Source organism: Bubalus bubalis, chromosome 4 (genome assembly GCF_019923935.1).
Source record: "Bubalus bubalis isolate 160015118507 breed Murrah chromosome 4, NDDB_SH_1, whole genome shotgun sequence".
Lineage (NCBI taxonomy): Eukaryota > Metazoa > Chordata > Mammalia > Artiodactyla > Bovidae > Bubalus > Bubalus bubalis.
Genome location: NC_059160.1, coordinates 113,880,990 through 113,893,974, shown reverse-complemented (window position 1 = coordinate 113,893,974; position 12,985 = coordinate 113,880,990). Strand labels below are relative to the sequence as shown.

The 12,985-nt window shown below is 44.9% G+C and overlaps 1 long non-coding RNA gene across 2 annotated transcripts in view; it reads right to left on the bottom strand.

Annotated features, from left to right (window-relative positions):
- LOC123333358 overlaps positions 1-12,985 on the bottom strand; it is a 93,076-nt gene that overhangs the window by 17,954 nt on the left and 62,137 nt on the right. The gene's annotated exons all lie outside the window — the stretch shown is intronic.

The window sequence follows — 12,985 nt, the reverse complement described above, 5'->3', positions numbered from 1 at the left end:
AGGAGGAATAAATATTTTTATGTATACCACACAACAACAAAGTGGTATCCTCATATGCTCAAAGATTTGCATAATACAGAAATTTATTTCTCTCTCACATAATAGTTCAGGCACGAGCAGTTCAGGGATATTATAATGACCGTACTGTCAGGTCCCAGCTTTCTTTTAGTTGGTTTTTCTACCATATCTAGATAGTGAGCTTTAAGAGAGATGGTTCATAATCATCACCATATCTCTGATCCAAGCAGCAAGACACAGGATATGGAGGAAAGAAGATTCTCTCCTTCCCTTTCCTGGCACAAATTGGGAATGACATCCAACACTTAGCTCATGTCCCATTGGCCAAAACTTTATCACATGATCACACACCTAGCTGCAAGGGAATCTGGGAAATGTAGTTTTTATGGGGTTGATCTAGGCCAACCTAAGATTTTTCTTACTCTCAAAGTAAAGAAAAACACATGTTTAGTGACAACTGCCGGTCTTAGCCATGGTAGAATATTCATAAAAAGTTCGACCTGAGATTTTCTTTTGTCAAGGGGAAGGCAATGACAAGAGCTTACTCTTTCAGTGATAAAAGCCAGGTAATGCTGGTGGTAAAGAATCTGCCTGCCAATGCAGGGGATGCAGGAGATGTGGGTTTGATCCCTGGGTCAGGAAGATCCCCTTGAGAAGGAAATGGCAACCCACTCCAGTATCCTTGCCAGGAGAATCCCACGGATGGAGGAGCCTGGCAGGCTACAGTTTATAGGGTCGCAAAGAATTGGACATGACTGAGTGACAGGGCGCACACACACACACTCACTCACACACACATGAAGAACTCAGTTCATATAATACAAATATCTGACATGATCCCTGTCCTTGAGGAACTTAGAGCCTCACTCAGGGACATTAGAATACGCATCAATCATTTCAATCTAAAATAAAATTTTAAATTAAGTATACCCAAAGTGCCATGGGTAGACAGGCATGGAGAATTTATCCAGAAATGAGCTCTTTGAAAGATGCCCACGCTGAATGCCAAGGATGAACCAAGTCTCAAAGGAATAAACATATAAAGAGCTATAGAAATTAAATGTTACAAGAAATTTTCAACAAGAATTGTTTGTAAACGAATAACTGCAGTCCGCTTTCTTCAATGGAGTGATAAACTCACCAGTAGTCCTGTTATGCTCTGTGCCATGTTCAACCTCCCGAGGCTGCAGCACATTCCAGTTTTGCTGCTCCTGGTATCACAGCCTTTCAGGAGCTGAACTGGCTAACATGGGTCTCCTCTGCTTTTTACAATAGGAACAGTTGAGTGTGTGTTGGCTCGGCTACTCAACAAGTAAAACCTCAGGCAGGACAAGAATTGACTGCCGCCCTGGTTTCACTGGCGACCACTCTCGCCTGCTAATCAGGATCTCAGTGTTCTGAGATCTATAAGGGTCCTCCCTGGCCCAGGTACTGATGAAGGTGCTCAGGTGTCTCTCCCACCTGTTCCTCAAAACAAGGCTGGTCAGTCAACTAGAGTAAAGGTCATCTTGTTTCCACCCTCTTACCCCAACCCTTCTCCACCGAGCATGTCCACATCCTTCCCTAGACAGAACTGATCTGCAAGACGCTGTGGTCACTTCTGTTGCCTGGGCCTGCTGGGCATTCCAGTCAGGGAAGGCCTGGCTGTGCCAGCGTGTGGAATTTTGTCTTTCTTCTTTTAAGAGCCTCCAACACAGTGCTGTTGTCTCGCCGGGTTTTCGTGAACAAGCCATTTTCACTGAGATATTCTCTGTGCCAGTCACCCCCACCCGCTGTGTGGAGTGTGAGTCCGCGGGGCCTGGGGGATCTGCTAGCAAAGGCACCACGTCGTACTCACCACATGTCCTTGCCCTCCCACCACTCTGATGTCTATTCCCTTTCCTCGGGGAGTGTTTCTCTCCAGAGGAGTCCGTCACGTCTGCAGATTCCTGCAGCCCCGCCCCTAAGGTTCACCTGAGGAGCGCTGAGAGCTCTGAGTCCCACTGGGCTTCAAGAGTGGGACAGCTTCCAGCAGCATGGTAAGGACGGATGAGGCCCGTGTTATACTACACGCCTCACTTCCGGACACTACCCCTGAGCCACAACTCCTCCCCACAACCCAGCTGTTAATAAAAGTCTCATTAGAAACCCCGAGCCCATCTGCTTGCTGTTTGAGCAGGAACAGTCACCGAGAAGAGGAACTCTTCTCAGGGCAATATGATTTAAGAACTGCTTCCTGATGGGTTCTCCCTTTTCCATAATATGGTTGCCTTCCCCATAGACAGCCCCTTTGCCATCCCAATCATTCTAATTGTGTGTGTGTGTGGTCTGTGTGGTGTGTAAAAGTGATTTGGAAAGAGAGAAACATGTAATATATACACAGCTTGTGGAGGCCAACTAAGGGAAATAGAAAGTGTCTCCTGTATCGGGTGAGAAGAAAAAAGGAAGCAAAGATCATACCCGTGAATGGGCGTGTCCAGGCCCAATAAGAAAACAAAGAGCCGGCCTAGAGGAGCCCTGGAAGGCTAGGGAGGCAAGAAATAAGCATATTTCAAACTCCTTTTTTCTAAAACACTAATGGGCCTTTTGGGTGAGTGGCACTGACTTAGTCAGCTCTCCACTTCGATGACTACCTGTTGTCCTTGTAGCCAAAGCTGTAGGTATCTGGCTCTTGACAACAGCCTGCCCTTCTATATTTGGTGCTAATCGGAACAATGTAGAAATTAGAGTAATCTGCATTGGTTTAACAGTATGAATTCATAACTTTCACTGGTGGCGTAATTCATGCTGGCAAAGAAAAATTACTTGACTCACTTGGGTGATTTGAAAAGTGAGTTATCCAGAAAGCATAAGCGCTAACTCCCAAGGGGGGCCCATTAGCATTGTGCCAAATGGCAACAGTTGCCAGAAGTAAATTGCAAACAGTGACTTTGCAATCAGCTGTGAGCTCTCAGAGCCCAGCATCTGTGGGCATTTAAACAGGAGCACTTCTGCCACATATTCTTTCCAAGGAGATATTCCAGGATTTATTTAGCCAGTCAGGACAAGCACCCTTAGCTATAAAAGAAGTAAATAATGATTTAAACAGTTTGTCTTATTGCTGGTGAGAAAAAAAGCATTGTATTAGTGAATTCAGCATCTGGAGCTGAATACATGATTCCCTTCACGCAAGAGTGTTGACTAAAAATGATGCAAAACTTGAGAGTTGCAAGTTAAGTTTTCTTTGGGACAAAATGATGGCTGCAGCCTGGGAGACAGCACCTCAGAAAGCTCTGGGAGACTGCTCCAAAGAGGCACTGGGGGAGGTGAATATATAAGATTTTGGTGAAGGGGGAGTTCAATGCAATCAAGCACTCATTTTACAAAAGGTTTTCTGCTAGAGACAAGGATCTGATGCCATCATGAAGAGATACAGTGCTTTTCTAAATATGAAGAGATGCAAAGATTGAGATCATGAAATCAGTTCTTGAAAACATCTATCTAAAGACCTATCCCACCAGATTCCCTGGGGCTCAGAGTGCCTCACTCCACCCTGATCTCCCTCAGGGGGTGCTGAAGGTCAACAGCTGCAGCAGAACAGGGGTCACTCTCCACAGAGGCAGATGGCAAATGCCCTTGTTGGTGGTGGCAGTCAGTCCCTGGCAAATGCTCTTGTGTGTGTGCTAAGTAGATTTAGTCATGACTCTTTGCGACCATATGGACTGTAGCTTGCCAGACTCCTCTGCCCGTGGGATTCTCCAAGCAAGAATCCTGGAGTGGGTTGCCATGCCCTCCTCCAGGGGATCTTCCTGACCCAGGGATTGAACCCGTATCTCTTGTGTCTCTTGCATTGTCAGGCATGTTCTTTACCACCAGCACCACCTGGGAAGCCCGGCAAATGCTCTTGGCGAGTGCCAGTTTGTAGTTGGCAAAAGAATAAAAGCAAATTTACCTGTTTTGAAGCTTTGCTTCCCCACCTCCCTCCCTCACCCCTGAGGATTAAGAAGGACTGTACAGGATGCTTTACCAGAATCTGAATCTTTTAAATCAGCACAAGAGATAATGGTCTCTGACTTTCATCAATGATCTATATTCCTCAAATAGAATTAGAATGGCTTCCCGTATAGAAAAATGGTGACAGGACGCAAATGTTATTATCTGGGTATTGGATTCAGTGATACCAAGGGCATTCCTCTGCCGACAAAGGTTCCTCCTTCCCAGGTTAGTGTTTCATCCTTTTACTAACATAAATGTAATTAAACAATGCCTTTGAAGCACTGTTGGGTTTTTTGGTGGGTTTGACACCTTAGTCTTTTTCTTGATTTGTTTAAGCCAGTGACCATTTCTTTCATAGTATCATTTCTTTCACAGACACTTTCCTTTTGTACCCATTAGTAAGCAGAGACTGAGCTTCTCTGGTGGCTCAGTGGTAAAGAACATGCTTGCCAAGGTAGGAGACACGGGTTCCACCCCTGTGTCGACTCCCTTGGACTCTTTTTTCCCCTTATGTTGACACGGCTTCTTTCAACACTTTTTCATCACAGTGTAGAAAGTGACTTTGGGCCTCCTAAGCACAGGTGAAAACACATCCCTTGGGTAGGATGTGCTTGGGAGACACAACTGCAGCGCTCACTGCACACTCTGCTGCCTTCTGCCTCTTCCCGCCACTCCCCCAGGCAAGTCAACGCAGAGTCTATCACCCGTCCTTGTCTTCGTGTTGATTTTGTGACTGGAGAGCTGGTATAATTCACTCTGATTAGAGTTTGGCTTTGTTTGGAAAACATAATTTTTCCCCAAAGCGCTGGAGCTATTTTGAATTGCTGTAGTGGGGAGGGACAAAAAGTGCTCCAGAAGAGATTACTAATTAATGTGCATGCTGTGGACAAAATTATACCTGGATCTGCAGAACATCTGACTTCATGTTCAGCTGCTAATGGATTTCTGATATTCCTTTCACTGTGACTGCTCTTGAGTCCTAATCATCATACTTGAAATCCGCTTCTTTCATTCTTCTCCTTATCTGTGTTGATTCACCTAAGTGAACAGGCTATTTTCCCCCAGAGTCCTCTTTATGCTCCCTTTCAGAGGTTTCTCAGTTCCCGTCAAAGAGCTTGGATTCCAGTCATTCATACTTCCTGTGGGCCTTTCTTGGCCCTGCTGCTGCTGCTGCTGCTGCTAAGTCGCTTCAGTCGTGTCCGACTCTGTGCAACCCCACAGACAGCAGCCCATCAGGCTTCCCCGTCCCTGGGATTCTCCAGGCAAGAACACTGGAGTGGGTTGCCATTTCCTTCTCCTTGTTGGCCCTAGAAACTGAGTTTCCCTACCGGTCTTCTTTCTCCCTCTCCATTCTTTCCTGATTCCTTTTTCCTTTTGGTCTCTGCTGCTGTCCTCTATCTCTGGGAGTTGTAGGATGTTGCTGCTTCCACGGTCTCTTGTTCCTGCACCTTCACTTGCCTCCAGTTGCACAAGTGAGACCTGGGTAGCATTCTTCTAGCTGAGTGGGACTTCATAGCCAGCGCAGGCAGTGAGGCTCTAGAGTGCTTGGACCTGAAGACTGTAATTCCTATATGTATATGTATGTGTGTGTGTGTACATATATATATGTACATATACATATATAATGTTGGGAGACCCGGGTTCAGTCCCTGGATCTGGAAGATCCCCTGGAGGAGGGCATGGCAACCCACACCAGTATTCTTGAGAATCCCCATGGATAGAGGTGCCTGGCGGCTACAGTCGTGGGGTCACAAAGAGTCGGACACGACTGAGCAACTGAGCACAGCACAGCGTATGTATACACATTTTTGTTTTGCTGCACTTGTTGCACATATGCTCGTAGTTCCCTGACCAGGGATGGAACCTGCATAAAAGGAGTCTTAACCACTGGACTGCAAGCAAAGTCTAGCCCTGTGATTCTGAATCTCATAAGAAATGATAAGGAGTCCAAGCTGTGCTCCCCCAAACCAGATCCAATATTTTTGTCAGGAAAAAAAAAAAATCCTTCCATCTCTTTAGCTTTCTTGGGCAAAGTATAATTTTCAAAAATTTAAAAATTCATTTTCCATACATAGAATAGACATGTGTCAAAGATTTATTCAAATCATTAACAAAAGAATCACTAAGATGGTAATGCTGATTTAAAGAGCATTTGAGTAAATGAGTATTTAAAAACATTAGAAAAAAAGAATTTTGGAATAAGATCTGTTAGAATAGATACAAAACTGGTTAATAGCCTGCTGCTGCTGCTGCTGCTGCTGCTAAGTCGCTTCAGTCGTGTCTGACTCTGTGCGACCCCAGAGACGGCAGGCCACCAGGCTCCGCCGTCCCTGGGATTCTCCAGGCAAGAACACTGGAGTGGGTTGCCATTTCCTTCTTCAATGCATGAAAGTGAAAAGTGAAAGTGAAGTCGCTTAGTCGTGTCTGACTCTTTGCGACCCCATGAACTGCAGCCTACCAGGCTCCTCCATCCATGGGATTCTTCAGGCAAGAGTACTGGAGTGGGGTGCCATTGCCTTCTCCAGGTTAATAGCCTACAAGGCAATAAACCATAAATGTGAGATAATCCTTCCTTTAGATGGAAATCATTTACATCTCTCCTAGAGGGGAAAAAAAGTGCTACAGGTTTAGATGCAATTTCCCAGAATCTGGGATTTTAATCAATACTAGATGGTGAATCAAAAGTTTATTCCCTTAGAGGCTTAAATAATCCTTGGGTGGCCTGTTATAGGTTAGCAATGAAAAGACATGCTGCCTTTCCTTTGCCTTATTTCTAAGTTTTGGATTTTTTTTTTTCTATTAATGCCTCATTTAAAAAATTTTAAAGTAGCCCAGGTGCAGGGATTAAGCATCCTAGGCTATGTAACTCAACTGCAGATGATAACTAATTTCTCGACATATCTGCTCTAAGGCTGTGACCTACTTCATAAGAATATAACCTACTTCATAAGAATGCTGGTCGTGGTTAAGGTATCTTTCCAAGTATAGAGGAGCAGTGCCAGAATGACACAGACGTGATCCCACTGGCATATCAACATTTTCCCTTTAAATCTTGTTGGAAAGGAGACACTTTTGGAGATTGTACTCAGCTGGAACAAATGTCACCACTGAGCCTGGCCCCAAGTAAAGATGAGAGCATTTGTTGAGTTTGGAGAAGTTGGGAGGGGCTGGATCACCTAGGTCCTTAATCGCCATAGTAGGGTGTTTGGATTTTGTTCGAAGTGCAGCTGGAAACCGAGGAAAGGTCTGAGGCAGGAGGAGGAGAGTGTAGTTAAGTCTTGAGTTTTTAAAGGCTCGTTTGTGTGATTTTCCTTACGTTCTGCAGCTTGTTCATTCATAGAATCCCAAATGCAGCCCAGTGTCTTGTATGCAAAGGATTACATTAGATTGCTTCAGCTGGGAGACTGAGTAAGTTGAAGGATAAGGTTAAACTGTAGGTTCAAACGCCATGGAGGTCAGCTATCTTGGGGGCTGTTTCAGGGTCACAGATGGCTACTTTGTAATCACGACAGTTGTAGTAACACCATGTATTTGTTTTGCAAATGCCTTTTACCAGAGTGAAGTCTGGATAATTCTGTTTATAATCCAGTATAAATCTGTCGTCACTGCTAGAGATTAATTGCAAAGAAATATGCACTGTGGTTCATCAGTAACATCACTGTTACATAAAAGAAGATAACATATGTTTAGGGAATTTTACTGCTAGTAAGTATGAAGCTTAAAAGATGATTATATTGAGGACTATCAATGGAATATTCTGTTTATATAAAGCAGACCAATCTGTTTGTTTTTTTTTTTTGAAAGGAACACTTCCAGGAAATAACTACTCCTCCAGGAAAGTGTGAGCATAGAGTTTTGGTTAAAAACATGACCCTGGAGCCAAAAACACACCTGACTTTTACTCCCAACATCGCCACTCGTTAACTGTGCTCTCTTGGGTGAGGTATTTCCTCAATTCTGATTTTTGGAAAATAATACCCATGTCTGTAGCTGTTGTGAGGATCGAATGAAATTCTGTCTTTCCTTGAGTCTTCTCAGCATCGAAACTCTTTCTGTCACAGATGTTCCTGCTTATGAGTTTGGGGCGGGACAAAGATGGGCCCTATAAGTGACGGAAGTGCTCAGAACTTGGTACCCTGGATTTCCTTGCAGCAAGAACATAAGCATCAACCTTGGGCTTCCTCACTCAGCTGTATTTCAGGTTTGGTGCCAGAGCGAACGGCATGAGTGGGAAGGGGCTGGGAGATCTCTCTAGAGGCACCACAGCAGTGGCCGTGGTTGCAGAGGTGGCACCAAGTCAGGGTTTTGATCCGGCAGTGGCTGTGTGGGCACACCGGCTGCAGGAAACCTGGCTCCAGCGTGGAAGTGGCGTCAGTGCCAACCGAACCATCCAGTGCTTTGGCACAGTGACCGCAGTTCCTCATCAGCCCACTTCTGTGGTATGACTCCTAGAAATTTATCCAAAAACCCGATTCTCCAAGTTTTCAGGCAATTCTATGAGCAACTAATAATGCTTGATTAAACTCTTTTGTAGTGTAATCCATCCAGAGTTAGCTCCAGTTCCTGGCTACCTAGAACTGTGACTGATTTACATTCTACACCTATCCCCACAGTATGGTGACTAGCAGAGAGTACACAGCAGACAGGGCTGTTTGTAGCAGTCAGGGGCTTCCCTGGTGGCTCAGGTAGTAAAGAATCTGTGCGTAATGTGGAGACCCGGCTTCAATCCCTGTGTCAGGAAGATCCCCCGAATGGCAACCTGCTCCAGGATTCTCGCCTGGAGAATTCCATGGACAGAGGAGCCTGGTGGGCTACAGTTAATGGGGTCACAAAGAGTTGGACACGACTGAGTAACTAACAGTTTCACTTTCTCATCAGCAGTGTGCTATGTTATAATGAAGTTTTAGTGATTTTGCTCTACATTTAAGAGCTGTATTTAATATTGCCTTTATTGGTATATCTTTTTGAGATGGTCTATATTCTGAATTACATCTTGAATCTAACAGTCTTTACTAGACTATAAGCTTCTTGAAGGCAGAGATTGTCTTGTTCAGAACTGGATTATTTTCTGGCACAGTGCTTAACACAGGCAAACTCTTAGTAAATATTTGTGGAGGAGGTACCTCATGAGCTTATCAATAAAACAGAGGTACCATCGCAGAGTTCTCAGGATACTCATCTCAGGGTACTGATGCTGAAGCTGAAACTCCAATACTTCGGCCACCTGATGCGAAGAGCTGACTCATTGGAAAAGACCCTGATGCTGGGAAAGATTGAAGGCAGGAGGAGAAGGGGATGACAGAGGATGAGAGGGTTGGATGGCATCTCTGACTCAGTGGACATGATTTTGAGCAAACTCCGGGAGATGGTGAAGGACAGAGAGGCCTGGCGTGCTGCAGTTCATGGGGCTACAAAGAGTTGAACACAACTGAGCCACTGAACAACAACAACGATCTCAGGGATTGGACAGATCTCTAGGTGGCATTATCTCAGTGAGACTGTTTAATCTAGGATTGGTTCTCAACTCTAGGAACTCAAAATTGCACTTAGCTGAAATTGATTATGCTCTTGGATGTAGACTCAAACTAAACAAACTAATAAGAGACTGATGTATAAACCATATTTATTTCCACTAAGAAACAGAACTGAAATTCTGCTCACGTATTCATTTAATGCATTTTAAGCATTCACTGTGTGTCAGGTATTGCTCTATCTTTGTATAAACAGTGAATAAAACAGACAAGAGGGCTTCCCTGGTGGTCTAGTGGTTAAGAATCTGCCTGCCAATGCAGGGGACCCAGGTTCAATCCCTGGTCTGTGAGGATCCCACATGCTGTGGAGCAGCTAAGCCTGGGAACCACACCTGTTGACACCCAAGCACCCTAGAGCCTGTGCTCTGCAACAAGAGAAGCCATAGCCATTTGAGGCCCGTGACCACAGCTAGAGAGGAGCCCCTGCTCGCTGGAACTAGAGAACGTTCTCAAGCAGCAACCAAGACCCAGCACAGATAAAAACAAATAAAATTTCTTAAAACAAAACAAAACAAAACAAAACAATGCCATTCTCCCATATCATTCCACCCTCGCCCTCTCCCACAGAGTCCAAAAGACTGTTCAATGCATCTGTGTCTCTTTTGCTGTCTTACATACAGAGTTATCGTTACCTTCTTTCTAAATTCCATATATATGCATTAGTATACTGTATTGGTGTTTTTCTTTCTGGCTTACTTCACTCTGTATAATAGGCTCCAGTTTTATCCACCTTATTAGAACTAATTCAAATGTATTCTTTTTAATGACTGAGTAATACTCCATTGTGTATATGTACCACAGCTTTCTTATCCATTCATCTGCTGATGGACATCTAAGTTGCTTTCATGTCCTGACTATTATAAACAGTGTTGTGATACAAATCGCCAGTCCAGGTTTGGTGCTTCATGAGACAGGGTGCTTGGGGCTGATGCACTGGGATGACCCAGAGGGATGGGATGAGGAGGGAGGTGGGGTTCAGGATGGGGAACACATGTATACTCATGGCGGATTCAAGTCAATGTATGGCAAAACCAATACAATATTGTAAAGTAAAATAAATTAAATTAAAAAAAACAGACAAGATTATTACTATCATGCAATTTGCACAACTATGTCCACAAATAAATACATAGTTGTGGATAGTGGTAACTGTTATAAAGAAAAACATAGGCTAAAAGGACGAAAATTGTTAGGAAGGAGTGTATGCTGTTTTAAACTGGATAAAGGGAAGGAGTCCCTCAGGATGGGACATTTCAACAGAAACCTAAATGAGGTGGGGGGAGAAAATACCAGAAATAGGAGGTATTATATTTAAAGACTCTGAGACAGAGATAATCTTGGGAGTGTGTTAGGCAGCCTCTGAGATGGTTCTCAATGATCTCCAGCTAGCGGTATTCACAGCTTTATGAAATTCCCTGGGCTGAACGTGTAACTAGATTCTAACAAGCAGAATGTCACAGAGGTGATGGAACATCACTGCCAGTATTAGACTGCAAGGAACAGCGGTTTTTCCTGGCTCTTGTTGTCTCACTATGCAGAAAAGAATGAATATGGGAGGCCTAAGCCCAGGGACGGGGGAGCCTGGTGGGCTGCTATCTATGGGGTCGCACAGAGTTGGACACGACTGAAGTGACTTAGCAGCAGCAGCAGCAGCAAGACAACTATCCCTGGAAAGGCCAGCTTGTGAGACTGGCCCTTGGCTGGCATCTGGGCACTTGGCTGGTAAACAGTTCCCCCCGAGGATGTAAATCTTTCCTTAATTGATAAGGGGTGCTCCCTATACCTAGACTGTTTTTGTAAATAAAATGCTTATGCTGAACCGCTGCCTTCCTCCTGGGAGACTGGGATTTTAGTAGACACAGAGAAGGAAATGGCAGCCCACTCCAGTGTTCTTGCCTGGAAAATCCCATGGACGGCGGAGCCTGGTAGGCTACCGTCCATGGGGTCGCAAAGAGTTGGACACGACTGAGCGACTTCACTTTGACTTTCACTTTCAAGCAGAAGGTGCTTGTGTGACCAGGCCCGTAAAATCTCTGGGTGCTGGATCTTTAGTGGGCTTCTCCAGGCAGAAACGTTGCACACACACCCTGCTGCACGGTCTTTGCTGAGAGAAGAGGGGAGCCGTGGGGTCCCCCATGAGAGGGTGAGCGCATCAGGCAGCCTGCGTATGGGCTCCCCAGGCTCTGTGCCTTTTCCCCTTATGACCTGGCTGTGCGTCCTCAGAAGCTTGGCATCAGTGCAACCACAGGCACGCCTCATTTCATTGCACTTTGTCTCATTGTGCTTCACTCTACTGCACTCTGCACATAGTGCAGGTTTCAAAAACCAGTTGAAGGTTTGTAGCCAACCCATGTCAAGCAAGTCCACTGGTGCCTCTCTCCCAATAGCACTTGCTCGCCTCGTGTCCCCGTGTCACAGTTTGGTAATCTTGCAACGTTTCAAAACTTTTCATTATTAGTATGTTTGTTATGGTGATCTGTGATCAGAGGTCTTTGATGTTACTGTTGTAATTGTTTTGGGGATGCCAAAAACCATGCCCATGTAAGATGGCAAATTTAACCAATAAATGCTGTGTATATTCAGACTGCTCCACCAGCCGCTGTTCCTCCATCTCTCTCCCCGTCTACAGGCCTCCCTATTCCATGAGACACAACAGTATTGTAATTAGGCCAATAATAACCCCACAACAGCCTCTAAATGTTCAAGTGAAAGGAAGTGGTGTACACATCTCTTCACTTTAAATCAAAAGCTAGAAATGATTAAACTTAGTGAGGAAGGCACGGTCAAAGCCAAGAAGGGCTGAAAGCTAGGCTTCTTGCACCAAACAGTTGGGCAAGTTGTGAATGCAAAGGTAAAGTTCCTGAAAGAAGTTAAAACTGCTGCTCCAGTGAACTTACAAATGATAAGAAAACGGAACAGTCTTATTGCTGATATGAAGAAAGCTTTAGTGGTCTGGATAAAAACAGTCCAAAGAGCCACAACATCCCCTTAAGCCAAAGCCTACTTCAGAGTAAGGCCCTAACTCTCTTCAGTTCCGTGAAGGCTGAGAGGGGTGAGGAAGCTACAAAAGAAAAGCCTGAAGCCAGTACAGGTTGATTCTTGAGGTTTGAGGAAAGACACCGTCTTGTAACACAGAAGTACAAGGCGAAGCAAGTGCTTATGTAGAAGCTGCAGCAAGTCCTCCAGAAGATCGAGCTAAGATCATTCATGAAGGTGGTTATACTAAACAATATATTTAAATGTGGACAAAACAGTCTTATACCAGAGGATGATGCCATCTAGGTTCTCATAGGTAGAGAGAAGTCAGTGACTAACACCCCAGCATCAAAGGACAGACTGAGGCTCGTGCAGCCAGAGACTTCAAATTGAAGCCAGTGCTCATTTCAGTTCAGTTCAGTCCCTCAGTCGTGTCTGACTCTTTGCCACCCCATGAATCGCAGCACACCAGGCCTCCCTGTCCATCACCAAGTCCCGGAGTTCAC